This window comes from Pogoniulus pusillus, chromosome 20, assembly GCF_015220805.1.
Source record: "Pogoniulus pusillus isolate bPogPus1 chromosome 20, bPogPus1.pri, whole genome shotgun sequence".
NCBI lineage: Eukaryota > Metazoa > Chordata > Aves > Piciformes > Lybiidae > Pogoniulus > Pogoniulus pusillus.
In genome coordinates, this window is record NC_087283.1 from 6,789,101 (window position 1) to 6,804,005 (window position 14,905).

At 40.1% G+C, this 14,905-nt stretch overlaps 1 protein-coding gene across 21 annotated transcripts in view; it reads left to right on the forward strand.

Annotated features, from left to right (window-relative positions):
• CDH13 (cadherin 13) overlaps nucleotides 1–14,905 on the forward strand; it is a 497,598-nt gene that overhangs the window by 5,337 nt on the left and 477,356 nt on the right. The gene's annotated exons all lie outside the window — the stretch shown is intronic.

Here is a 14,905-nt window from a genome sequence, read left to right on the forward strand (position 1 = left end):
TAACATCAAGCCTATACCACCACTGGTATAGACTGTGTCCCCTTGTTCTGTTGCTGGCTGCCTGGGAGAAGAGATCACCCCCCATCTGGTTACAGCCTCTCTTCAGGTAGTTGTAGATGACAATTATGTCCCCCCTGAGCCTCCTCTTCTCCAGGCTGCACACCCCCAGTTCCCTCAGCCTCTCCTCACAGGGCTGTGCTCCAGGCCTCTCACCAGTTTGCTGCCCTTCTCTGGACACTTTCCAGTACCTCAACATCTCTCTCGAAGTGAGGAGCCCAGAACTGGACATAGCGCTGGTCTGACCAGTGCTAAATATAAGGGAAGAATAACCTCCCTATTCCTACTGGCCACACTGTTCCTGATGCAGGCCAGCATGCCATTGGCTCTCCTGGCCACCTGGGCACACTGCTGCCTCATGTTCAGCTCCTATCTATCAGTGGCCCCAGATCCCTTCCTGCCTGGCAGTTCTCCAGCCACTCTGTCCCCAGCCTATAGTGCTGCTTGGTGTTGTTGTGGCCAAAGTGTAGGACTCTGCATTTAGCCTTGTTCAGTCTCATCCCCTTGGCCACTGCCCACCCATCCAACCTGTCAAGGTCCCTCTGCAGGGCTCTCCTACCTGCCAACAGATCGACACCTGCTCCTAGCTTGGTGTAATCTGCAAGTTTACTGATGCTGGACTCAATCCCCTGGCCCAGATTATCAATAAAGATATCGAATAGGACTGGGCCCAGCATTGATCCTTGGGGGATACTGTAACTCATTCCACCATGCATTCATTCTACTGTTTTGCATGATTAATTTACTTGTCTGAAGGTAAAAAAGAGAAATTTAGGATTTGGCTTGATAGATCTGGTTAAAACAGTTTTCAGCACAGACTAAAATAAATATGAGCTATTAAGAGTGGAGTGTGGTGAATCTTTTCAGCACAGAGTGGTTACTGGTATCTCTAACCACTTGGAAAAGCTGATTAAGGTGTTTAAATAACTTCTGATATCTATGGCTATCCATGTATGGATGGTTAATTTGGTATCTTTATGACTGTTGTTTTTAGGGAGCTGAATCTCTAGAAGTGTCTCTGAACTGGGCTCCAATATTTAGATCTCTGAAATTAATAAGTTTTGACTGCCTCATACTCCTCAGAGTAGTTTGGAAGTTCTAATCCCATAACTATGATATCATTGAAAAACAGAACAAACCAACCAGCAAAACCAATGACAAACCAAACAGAAACCAAACCCAGCCCAAGCCAAACAACTAATCAAAACCCACCAAACCCTAGTAACAGTTATATATTTCAGTCTAAACTTTCTGATTCTCTTGCTCTGCACAACTAATGCTTAATTCCTTATTGGCAATGGCAATGTATATATTTCTAAAAGCTAATGTTTAATTCCTATGGACTTTCTCTGCCTGGTATGTAATGAAGAGCAAATAATTCTTGTGTATATGAAGGCTGTGTTAACAGGAGCACACACAGAAAGTGCATTTCTGCAAGTTTGAAGAAGTCTTTAGTAAATGAGTAATCATGGCAGAACTTTGTGGTACTTTCATATAAGAGGGCTCTAAAGCTGAAAGCCATGAGTTCTAGGCCCCTAAGATGGCACAGCACTGGTAACAGGCCATATATAAAGTACTCATGCATACAACTTGAATTTAGGATAAGAGATGTTCACTTACAAGCATATATAAGCTTTCTTCATCTATTGCTACTCATGTGCTGAAGACTACAGGTCGTGGTTATCCCCTTTTCCTCCCCAAGCAGTGTCAATTGTGAGTGCTCCTTGTCTGCTCCGGGGCAAAGTTGGCAAGCTAGGATAGAAACACAGCTGGGGGAGTAGTGGTTCTATACATTGGCTGTCTGCCACATGGACAGTGGCACATCTGTTGCAGAGGTAGGAAGAATTAATAACTTCTCACATTGCTTCAAATCAATCCGTAAAGACTGTTAGCACATTGAGTTTCCTTCAATTGCTATGGTGCAAAAAGCATGTAACAACATGCTTATCATGCTAATGATTGGCTCATCTACTTAATAGATACTTTATCTATTTCTTTTCATAGTCTTGGCACAACTCGTAATTGCAAGAAAGGTTTCTGGGCTAACTGCATTTAAAGAAGAGTCAAATGTAGGGATTTTTGAACCCATAAGAGCAAACAGAAAGCCTGCAGCTGTCCATGGATTCACTGTATAAAGGTGGAAATTCCAAGCTGCTGTAAATCCATATGGGTTCACTAGGGAGCAATCCCAGTGTGTGTGAAGTAGGGGTACAATCCATATTCCACACAGAAAGCATGAAAGGATGGAGGTGGGGGAAAGTTGTCCCTTCCCCACCCTGCTACAGTTCTCTTGATGTAAGATGACCTTTGAAGTGTGTCTAGTATATTTTAACTTTAAGCTCACTTGGGAAAAGAAAACCCTGGGAACAGTCTTCTCGAGATCTTGCATTTTCACATAGACAAACTTGTTGGCTTTGAGTTCCCCTACTGCCAAATAAGGTGTATTTATACATTCCTCTGGAGACAGCCCTCTGTTTTCCCTGAGGAACCATATTTTATCAGACAACAAACAGCTATGTCAAAATGTGAGAACTGAACATAGCAGTGCTCTATAGCTGACAAAGCAGGAAACCCAGAGCATCTGGTACTTTGCTCTGTAATCTGAGTGAAAGAAGATGGAATTAGCTATTGGAATTGGATGGGCATTTCCTCCCCTGTTAAAGCCATTGTTTCAGAGCTCTGTCAGAGGAAGCTGAGCAACACCAACTGTGTTACACAGCAGGAATGGATATCTCAGCTGCAGGATAGAGCTGTTCACTACAGTTAGAAAACTAGCCAAGTTAAAAGATGTTCAGTTTGACCTTCTGCCAAGATAAGATAACTGGTGTTGCAAGTGCTGAGTAGTCATGGATATTATCTACCAACCTTATTCAGGTGAAATACAAAATGAAAAACACCCATGGTAAAGAGAAATAGGAATAACATTAAAATAGACAAGAAACATAACAAACTCCAACAGCCCCCCAAAAAAACCCAGCCTCTAAAACCACCACGCCAAAAACCAACCAACCAAGCAACACCAACATAAAAAGAAGTTCTAGGTTTTGCATATTTGCATTAATCTGCTACCTGAAGGTTGTACTGTTTGTCAGCCTAAGTGTTTTTATGCTTCTCCAAAATGTCTTATTTTTATAATTCATTATCTGATTGAACTAACTGGACTCTGACCTCTATAAATCTTTATTTATGAATATTGATAATCCTATCAATATGCAGCTCTGACCTGAACACTAAACTAGCTCTGGTTTTGATCATCTGTCTTTATTACACAGCAATATCATTGCAGGAGACTTAGTAAAAGATGTAAAGATCATCATTAAAGCTTAGCAGTCCACAAATAGATAAGGATCTGACATTTATTACTAGTTTTGGAATCCTTATTTTCTTCTAATGTTTTTAATTATAATATCTCATTTTGAAATGAGAGGAAAACAATCTCCAGTTTTAAATGTCATCAATAAATTTCCATAATTTCTGAATCCATGCAGTTTAGTTATCAATGCAGCAGGGTGGTTTTCTATGCAGTCAGGGTATTGATTATTTCAATCTGATAATTTGGATGATAATTTTGAATACAATATGTTGCCTGGAAATAAGTTAAGAATGTTGGGAATAGATCATGAAACCTGTATGCCTTGTAGAAATGACTTGAGGTCTTGCTCATCTCAACTTTAGTTTTCTGAGTTTGCATTAGCAAAACACTGTTGCTCACACTAATATGGGAGGAGGCCTCCAGCAGATATGGATTGATTGCATTACCCTGCTTTGCATTATCTAGGTGAAGGATGATTAGTATCAATGCCATATGCATTTCTACTGTGTGTGTACTGGGAGGCTTACATGGCTTCTATTACTATTACAGCGGAACACCCTGCAAACGGTAATGAATTTATCCTTGCTTCCCTAAAATAAATGCTGAGTTACGACAGGAACATTATTCTGAAATTGGAGACAGCCTCCAACATCTGCCTATTTCAATGACTTTACTTCTATTATCTTAGTTGACTAATGATGGAGGCTGCTGTCACTTTGCTGCTGGTGTTGATTCAGTAGTGACAGTTCATTGTGCTGGAGAAAGATTAATTCTGATTGGAGGAGCCCAGAATAAATTCAGTCTTCAGGCCAATGAGAAGCTGGTGTGTGGAGGACTAGCTTAATAATGCTGCTCAACTTTCAAGAATGTAGTTAGCTACAATTTGCCAAAGAAACTGCCTTTCCTCTACAGCTAGCATTTTGCATATAGAGAGAACTAAAAAGAAAATGTTTAGTTACTCATAACTGTTATAGAGTTCTTTCAGGCATCGGGAAAATGGAGTGTGCTTGCTTACATCTGGTGTTTATGTGGTGGCTGCTGTTGGAACACAGGAGGAGGATGAGACTCTTAGTGCTATGTACACTGGAAGCATTTGAGACCAAAACAGTTAAGGGTAGAAGAAAGAGCAGCTGATGCACAATGAGCTATGATTTCAGTGCTTGGGAAAGGAAGATCCTGGATATTTCCACTGCAATTTAAGATGTGGTCTTGATGGCAGTATATCTCCCCTCCATGTTCAGTGATTCCAACTTGCTTTCTTTTCTGAGTTTGGAGGAGGTAGAGCTACCAAAAGCCTGGGCTTCTCCGGTAGAAGTTGAGCTGTTTGGTCATCTGTTACACTTCTATGTGCAGCTTCTGGAAATATGGTTACTGTTCTAAAGTTCATTTTTAGTGAGACACACCTAAATATCTGAATTCCTGAAAGGATGATGACATGTGGATGTTTGTTACAAGGCCAAAGTCACCTTTTATATTTCTGGTACATGTGTATGCAGTAATGGAGTGCAGAATCTAGCCTGATTCTGCTTGATCTTCATTTACATACAATCTTACCTGATAGTTTAGGCTGAAATCCATATCTTGCTGATACCTGGATCTGAAGTTGCTGGCATCAGAAAACAGCAGTATTTTCTCTTGTGCACATTTGTGTGCATCAGCAAGCTGGTTTACAAGAGGCAGGAAATGTAATCCTTTGCAAGATTCTTTCCAGGATTCATTAGTTGCCCAGACACAGAACTCTCCTGTTCTACATTTTATGTTTTGGTGGGACTGCTTTATTATCATTTGATGTATGTCTTAATGGGCAATATTTATGTCTGCTTGCTGCTCTGACATTGTTGTTTTTGTGATCATTAAATCAATTCTACTGATGCTCTGAGAAACTTGTTACCACACATCAAATAAAACTGAAGTGATACTTTCTTCAGTTGACTGGAGGACTGAAGAACCTGCGTAAGGAAGAACAGCTCTGTTATGGCTTTCTAGCAATAAATATGAAGCCAGACAGATAACAGTACAAACTGAGCAATGTCTTGCTGAAATGAGCATGTGTGGGGTAGCTTTTATGGGAGACAATGTGTGCAGTTTCCCTCCCCTTGCCATTTTTTTTTCTAATATATAATTTTACACACTTATCCCTTTTCTCTTGTTTCATGACATCTCTTAGACACCAGCCGAAGAGCAACGATTAAACGGAATATAACCTGACTTGAGGCACATTTGTAAACTAACTGTTAGTTTTCTGCAGGTTCTCCTATGGAAACAACCATCCTCTGAGAGCTGAGCATACAATTCATGTACAATAGATCTACTTCTGATACTCTTTCTGGTGTGCTTGCACTACTCATGATTCATCTGGCAGTGCTTGAGTTTAAGCACTGATAAAGAGAACACAGCAGAGTGCAAATACATTTGACCTTTCAAAACACTGAAAAGAAAACAAAAATAGAAATACAGCATTCTTATTTCTGACTTTGAAGTGTGGGTAGCACAGATGCTTCTAGGCCTGAAATCCACTGTTTTATACCTGCTGTTCCCAGGACAGTGTATGTGAGTTGGTCTTACACTGGAGTTGGTCTTACCCAAAACAGCCTTGATTTCTCCACTTCAATGACTGGCCTGTAGTTCAGATCTGCTGCATCCCCAGATCTTTAGTGTTTAATAAGCTGTGCTTGTATAATTGGCACACTGGTCTTGGTTCACTTGCCTGATGGGCAGGAGACTGTATTTCAGGAGTAAAGTATCACTGCAATTGTCACTTTAAGTCAGTAGTACTGATACAGAAGTAAGGCTCGGGTACACGTGTAAAGTTTCTGCCAAAATCCTCAGCTAGCTACAACCTTTGTTAGCTTGGATGCAGCCACATCTTAATACTGCAACTTTAAAAAAAACAAGTAATTCCACAGGTGCTCTATGGTGTAGATTCCACTGATGAGTTAGGCTGCAGTGGGCTGCTTCAGGGCTCAGCCTTGCCTGGAGTTCACCCCTCTTAGGAGGGCTGGGATTTTTAAATAGCTGTGTGGATGAGTCAGGGACATGCCAGGCCTGTTAGACTGCTGCTCGCCATGCCAGGACTACTCTTGGGGAAAGTGTATAGCTCTGAATATGCTTCCAAATATGATGGGAACTGAAGAGCCTCGCTCCTTTTCTTCAAAACTGTTGACTTGTGAGAGCATTCCTTCGCTTTAAAAGCAAAGGAAGTACACACAGTACATCTCTCCCTGCCTACAAGCTAGAGACGTACACAGTGTGCAGATTTTTTTGCCAAGCTCTCAGCATAGGGATAGGTTTTGAATGAAATGATCAGGGTTAATGTTTCTCTTAAGCTGCTTTGCAGAAAGGAGGAAAGGCTACACAGCATGTAGGGTAGGGCAATGATCTGGTATTTCTACAACTATTTTTGGCATTTCTAAAATCACTTGGGAGCTGTTGCACTGGAATTAGGATGGTTTTTTTGGGTCTGAAATGGCTCAACTGTAAGCAATAACCCCTCCTGGGTTTATTTTTACTGCTCTGATGCCTGTCCTATGCTGGTCTAGTCCAGTGCAGCAGGGAGAACTTTTTTTTTTCTCTTCTCATCCCAATTTCTTCTCCTGGTTCATTGTGTACTTGCGTCTTGTGGCTGTGGTTGCATGAATTTCATTAATAGCAAATCTTGAGCAATCCACTTAATAATCAGCATGTCTTTTAATTTGCCATTCTTCCATACCTCTGTGAACAGGTGAGCTATCTGATCAGCTACCTAGCTACTTTAGCACCTGTAAACAAATGTCTGGTTTTGTTCAGTGCTGTTGTGAAGGAGTGGTGAACTGGAAGGTATGTAGTACATGTGGAGCCTAAAAATGGAGGGAATCTAGAAGGTGTGGCTGCAGTCTAGTAGGTAATCCCTCAAGGAGGGGATTCCTTAGTATTCTGTCTTATTCACTAACTCTTTGCTGTAAAATATGTAAATAGTCCCTGCATAAGCAGTACAAATACACTAATTTTGTATTTTTTCCCAGACAAGCTTTTAACTATTCCCTTCAAAATTATGTTCCTTTTTGCTTGGTTTCCTTTTGGCCCACGACACGTCCTTTGTGTAACAGCCTAGCTTTGGCCAGACAAAAGTAGGGCAGAAAGCTTTCCCAAGCAATAGCTGTAGCTTTGTGTCCATAGGTTGAGGAGGGTTTTGAGCTTTGGCCTTCCCCTCATCCAGCAATCTTTGTGGACTTTGATATTTTTTATTTTTAACCTCTCCAGACACTGCTGCTTCATTAAGAATCTGAACTGTAAAGCAGTGCCTTTTCCCACCAGCCACATGCATAAGGCTGACCTTTGGCTTAAGCACAAAGTTTGGTGTCAGTCTTGTCCCATTACCAAATATAGCATGAATCCTACGAACAAGTTTTCCTGGCAGCTGTGGCTGGAGGGGTGTAGGGAGTGAATGTATCTAAATGACAGCAGTAATCTCTGATCTCTCTGCTTAGCACTGAAGTACATGCACCAAGAGGCCCAGGAGGAGAGGGCTGTTTATTGTTCTGTCCCTTGTCCTGTTTCCATGTGGACATCCTCCCTTGAGCTCTGACTTACCTTGCTGTGCTTGGCTAACATGCATGGGAGACAGAGTCCACTCTCAGCACCCAGGAACGGCTGCTGGCCCTGCCAGGGACAGCTGCACTCACAGCCCTTGGAGATTTGCTTCTCTCTTAACAGCCTCATCCTTCTTGAGCATCTTGATTTCAAATGTCTGTTGAAGCACTGTAAACAGATTTCCTTTGGTTCTGCAGCACTACATGCTTTGTTGCAACACATTTTGTCTACTTTAAAGCTGTTACTGATTCATTAGTTTACATCTCCAAAAACCAATTCCAAAGGGATCACTCATCTCCCTAGAGCAATAAAGATATTTTCAAGCTGGCTACACAGCACTGTGGCAGTGTTTCTGTGGCTTGCCTGGTTCAAATCATGTGGCAGTGATACTGTCAAAGGCTGCCAATGCAATAGAGGATTGCACACAGATTCCATGGGTGGGAACTTGCAATATTATTAGACATGGCTAATAATAGTTCCTCTTGACTTCTGAAATGTCAGAATGGTCTTGTGAGTAATTGCACTTTGGAAAGAATTAACCTTTTGTTTGCCACCAAGAGCAGTCCCTGATGTTCAATGCTGCATTATGTTTATAATACATAAAGTAGACTGGAAACCAGGTGTCAATATATCTGACTGTGAATTAAGTAGAGTCAAGATCTTAAGAGCTGCGGCATCAGTTTGGGAACTGATGACTGTCCTGTGTGCATGCAATGGCTAGAAAGATGTCTTCCTCCTATGCAGAGATTCCTGAGAGCTAATGAGCATGCCTCTGCCTCACTTTCCCAACTTCAACTGTAAAACCTAATAGTGAGCAGTCTCTAGTGTACTATTACCTCATTGCTGTCTACAAATACCTGAAGGGAGGTTGGAGCTAGGTGGGAGTTAGTCTCTTCTCCCAGGCAACCAGCAACAGAACAAGGGGACAGAGTCTCAAGTTGTGCCAGGGGAGGTATAGGCTTAATATTAGGAGGAAGTTCCTCACAGAGAGAGTGATTTGCCATTGGAATGGGCAGCCCAGGGAGGTGGTGGAGTCACCATCCCTGGAGGTGTTCAAGAAAAAGTTGAATGAGGCACTTAGTGCCATGGTCTATTTGATTGGATAGGGCTGGGTGATAGGTCAGACTGGATGATCTTGGAGGTCTCTTCCAACCTGGTTGATTCTGATTCTATGATTTAAAAAAAAAAAAAAAAAAAAGAGAGAGAGGGGGAAAGGATGCTAACACAAAGGAATAATTCTGGTTTTTCTGAAAGGATCAGTGACTGTCTGACTGTCCTGAAGTCAAGTCTCCAGGAGTTTTGGAGTTTCTGAGTGCATCTCTTAGACCAGTTGCTCTAGAGCTCATTCTTTTATCTGACAGCAAAAAGCATTCTTTGCAGAAAATTTCACAAGTTCTCAATTTCTCTGTGAAACCAAATGTATAAAAACTATCTTTAAATGTTTTGTGGAACTAAGTTAGTGCTCTTTCTTGCACTAGCCATTTGATTTCTTGCTATCTAGTGTATCCAGCAAGGTACCAGCAGTATGTCTCCAGCTACAGAATTTACTGTATGACTTTTATGGACTATTGGAGGCCAGTTGGTACAGGATTTTGATATCTTTGCTCCAGGGTGGCAGAAACTGATAAATGAAAAATATACAAGTTCTTAGTCAAAAGATGATAGTGTTTTGAAAAGAGAGAAATTTAGCCCCTTTGAGGCTATTAATAACATGACTTGGAGGCAGATGAGACGAGTTCCTAGAGGCGCTGGACACTTGCCCCTTTGTGATATGACTACAACTGGGCACTTCCTCTTGTGAATACAAAACTGCATGAGAATTACATGAAGCTAAGTCCTTAGCTGTAGAGTAATGCAAATACAGGGGAAAGACAGATGACCTATATTCAGAGTGCCTTCTCCTAATTGCCTTTTACAGCTATTTACTATAGTTAAGAATACCTTGTGGGTGTTATCTTTCAAGGCAGAATTGCATCGCTGGGGCTATGAATAACGCTACACATTGAAGGGAACTCATTTTCTCTATATTATATGTCTATTTTTTTTTTTCTGGCTTCTGTGAGAAGTTAGATGATAATATCACTTAAGAGCAAGGAATACTAGAATTTGAAGCAAGAAAGTAGCTTGTGCAAAGTCCTAAAGCATGTGTTTAACAAGTAGGATGCAGTAACAGCTCAGGAGCTGCAAGTGGCCTGTCAGTACAGATTGTCTCTTTTGGGGGGCAAATCTTGGAAAGAGTCTTGCACTCTTTCTAGTTAGGAGAACTAAAATTTTAATAGCAATAACTATTTTGTATATTAATGAAAAATCAATCCCTCCATTTCTGCAGTGCATCTAACTGCCAGTATTTAAACCTTGTCTTAAAGATACATTGCAGTCTTCCAGTGACAATGAAGATATATTTTTAGTGTGCTCATAGAATTGTGGTTAACAGAATGACTTCACCCGTAGGGGAAGTTTGACTGCTGTTATTTTGTGCTTGGTCAATAATCTGAAATAGATAATTGACATCAATGTTTTACTAGAAGTAAAGTCAGACTAGGATCAATGGGCTTTTAAAAATATTTTCCTTTTTCCCTCCGTTTTGTGGGGTGGTTTGGTGTTTTTGGTGTGGTTTGGTGTTTTTTGGTTTTTGGTTTTCTGTTTTGTTTTGGCTTTTGTTGTTGTTGTTGTTGTTGTTGTTGTTTTATTCCTTCTCCTTCAGGAGGTAGTACTCTGTTATTTTCTTTACTTGGCAACTTTAGTCTTCTGTGTGATCATTTAGAACAAGATAACTTCTTACAAATCTGAGAATAAAACCAGAAAAGCTATTTATTGCAATAAGTTCCTATTCCTCCTATATTTACTATACTGTACCTCATTCTCTCTGCCCTTTAAATAATAATAATCAAACACTGAATGCAAATTTTTATGAGGATCCATGTGAATTCTGGCAGATTCAGCACTGCTGGATAAACCCCTAGCTTGAAAAGACTCATAGAAGTCATCAGGCTGTTCCTCATTTCAAGTTCATCTTCCTTCATCATCCTGATAGGCACTAAAGTTTGGGGAATTGTGACATTCCCTTCCAGTATCTGAAGGAGGCCTACAGGAAGGCTGGGGAGGGACTATTTACAAGGTCTTGCAACGACAGGATGAGGCGTAATGGGTTTAAACTGGCAGAGGAGAGATTCAAACTAGATGTTAGGAAAGGGTTCTTTACAGTGAGGGTGGTGAGACACTGGGACAGGTTGCCCAGGGAGGTTGTGGCCGCTCCCTTCCTAGAGGTGTTGGAGACCAGTTTAGATGAGGTCATGAGTGACCTGTTCTAGTGGGAGGTGTCCCTGCCTATGGCAGAGGCTTGGCACTGGATGATCACTGAGATCCCTTCCAACCTAAACCATTCCATGATTCTATAAATGAAATTGTAGGTACTCTTAGAGATGCAAAGTCAAACAACACAGCATCACATGTGACAATTGCTGTATTCATGTTTCTGTCATGCTTTAAATTTGTGGTAAGAATTAGGTTCCTATTCTTCTGTATGCTGCCTTCAGTTAGCTGTGATCAAAGAAGAGTGGAGGTGGTCTACTAGGAATGCTTCTCTCCTTCTGCATGAAGGAACAAATTACTACAGCTTTCTCCTTCATCACAATAATATGGTCATCTACTTAATCCTGACTTCAGTCAACAACTCTTAGTGAAGTATTGGTGCAGACCCTAAACTCTCAGATGGCTCAGACTACCCTCAGAAGCCACTCTTTCCCATTGTTTGCAGTCTTAATCTGGGGTGGTTTGAGGGAGGAAATGGTAAGAAATGTTATCTGTGCAGACTTTCCCACATGACCAAGTTGGTGGCCTCCTTTCTATGTGTAGTATCCTGTGCAGCCCAAAAATATGATATTTCACTTAGGACTCTAAAGATCATTGTATTTGCTGGAAGTCTTAAACCAAATTATTTGCAGCAGATTACTGCAAATGGATTTTTTGTTTCTTTGTATCATGATTCAAGCAAAGTTAAACCTAACAGCTAAAAATTAGTTATTTGAATAATATCTCATCAGACTCCTGTATGTGAAACACTTGGTGAGAAGCAAAGTAACGCTGGCCAATGTGAGTGATACAATTTAAATATGAATTTGTATTTCTGGTAGGTGTATGTGTGTATTGGTTCAATGCTGGCACTTTTTTTTCTTTTATGCCTTTTGCAGTTCAGATGCTGCATGTCACCAAAACCAAAAATCTTGAAAACAAGTGTTTGGATTTCAAACTTGGTCATCATTTTGGGATCATACTTGAAAACAGTGATTGAGATATTGTTTCTAAAAAGCCAGGATGCATACCTGTGAAGTGTCAGTAGCAGTTAAGCACTTTGTTTAGTCCCTGGTTTTAATATTGATGGTATTAACAAAAGGTAACACTGATTTTCTTGCTCGGGGAAGTCCTTACAATTCAATTAAACTAGAAATTTGTAAGCTATGATTTCAAAGAGTATAAACCTTCCTGAGCTTTTAGGGAACATGCATATTTCTGAACGTCCTTGCTATTCTCATAGCTCTAATTGTAAGCTGTAAACTCATTCAAAATATGATCTAAGCACTGACAGCATTCTCAGTGTTAATACAATGCATTAGAAAAGTCTTTTGTGTAATCTCTTCTCTCAAGGACAAACCACCTAATTGACCTGCCTGAAACATACACGGTTGTATTTCTCTACTAATACACAACAAATTGCAGAATAAAAATTTGATTTTTTTCTTTCTGTTTGAATCTGAACAATCTTCAGAGAAGCCTTTTAGGGTACAGAAGGGAGATGAAAGCATTAAGTACCGCAATCATGAGAATGTGTATGCATATACAAGTGATGTGGATGTGGATATATACAAAGGCACTTAGTGCCATGGTCTAGTTGGCTGGATAGGGTTGGGTGCTAGGTTGGACTGGATAATCTGGGAGCTCTCTTCCAACCTGGTTGATTCTGTGATTCTATGAAAGGTGAAGGGATGTATGAATACATGTAGGACAAAATGCACAATGTAGGTCAGGCAAAAACAAAGGTAAGCTTTGCAGGTTTTGTGATGCTGCAATAGCCATTTTTCAGTTCCAAGGGTAATACTTGGTTCATAAATTGTTATTCTCTTAACTTACATTCATGTTTTAAGATAGAAACTTCTGAGATTAAAAAAGTAAATATTAGGCTCGTTTCATGCTTCACTTCAAGTTCCTCTACATTGACTCTGAGACATTAATACAAAATCCATTCAGAATATAGTCATGACTCTTGCTCTTATATTTGAACCTGTGTTTATTTTTGAACACACTGAAACTTGCATTACTGGTATGAAAGCAAGTGCTCAAACAAGCTATTTTGAAGACCAAGGATTGAGTGTCTCTATATCTTCAAAGTAAGGCTGGTCCAGGTGCATAGTTGACATAGCTAAATTCTTGCAGTAAAAGAAGTGAAACAAAAACAGCAAGTGTGGGAAGAAATGTACATGTAGTAGGACTGGTCTAACAGAAGTACAAATAAAGGCTCACCAGGTTGGATGGTCTTTCAAATGTTTGGATCTTATCATGAAGAGCATCATTTGGAACCTGGTGGATTCTTTCCTTCCCGTACAGGTTAAGTAGGCTGCATTTGATAATTTTTAACCACAATTACTCCCTTGTTGAAAATACATCATCACAGAGGGATTTCTTATTTGGACATGCCTAACCTATGTGAACTTTTGAATCAAAAATGTTTGGCCTGTATAAGCCATAGGACTTGTCACTTCAAGATGCTGGAAATAATTTCTTGCAAGAGAAAGCTCGATGAAAGGAGTATAAAAAGCAAAAGTACCAAACTATGTGCAGAACTCAGAGACATGTCAGGCATAACTGCGTGCAGAGTAACTTAGAAGAGCCTACAGAATGGTTTTGTTTTGTTTGCCTTTTTAAAAATTTTATTTTCCCTTGTGGTGGGATGTTGTAGCAGAGAACAGTGTATGAAGGAGGAAATGGAATGCTTTTCCTTTTCTCTCCCACTTTTAAATACAGTGACATGTGCTAATTTAGACCTAATTTTCATTCCTGTAACATTACTTGTAATAACGTCAAAAGTCCTTGGAATTAATTTGCCTGGAAAAATTCCAGAAGGACTTTCAATTTTTCTCATTAAAAACATTAGAGATGTCTTAATTAGGTACTGTTATTAATGGTAATATTACTCAATTTAGAACTACATACTTAAGATGTGGTTACCTCCAGTGTGATTAGTCAGAAGCTCTGTTACGCAAGGATGCACACTAGAATTTTGAGCAGTTAAATATTTAGAGCCAGATGCTCAGCTGTGTAAATTGTGTGGCTGTGTGACCTCAGTGAAGCTAGACTAGTGCGCACTAGCTGAGAGTTTCATATCTGAAGTTAAAAGCAATCATCTCCCACTGATCTCATCCACTATTTCTCCTTTTCCTTTCCTTTCTGGTGCTTGCTCATTTTTCTCTTAATGATGTACTAATGACAAGTTTATGAAGTAATACACAGATATTCTTGTCTCCACTATAAGCTCTTTAACTGCTGAAATTAAGCTGGTGCTGCACTTGTATTTCTTTTCCTTTGTGTCATCTGAGGGGGATTTTATTGACTTAAATGAACCTGCTCCTGATTTAGAGCACAGTTTGAGGATGTTTCCAGAGTACTTTTGACTCTAATGGGCTTTGTTGAAACCTTCATGTTGAGGTAATTTGCTTTTCTTGTTGAGGACTTTCTGCTGCTATGCGTGAGAGTAGAATTAGGTAGAATATTTTATTTGCTTGCCTAGACACAGATTTATACAAACTTCTAAAGTACTCTGTGGACCAGTTAATGTGTGTATTTTCCTGTTCAGAGATTGAAAGGAGCTATTTAGATTTACTGTATTTGTGCCCAGTTTCATTAGAGAATTGAGAATCCACAACAGTTTTCAGTTCTATAATTACTGGCTGTCATTCCTGTTTGATGCTGCTT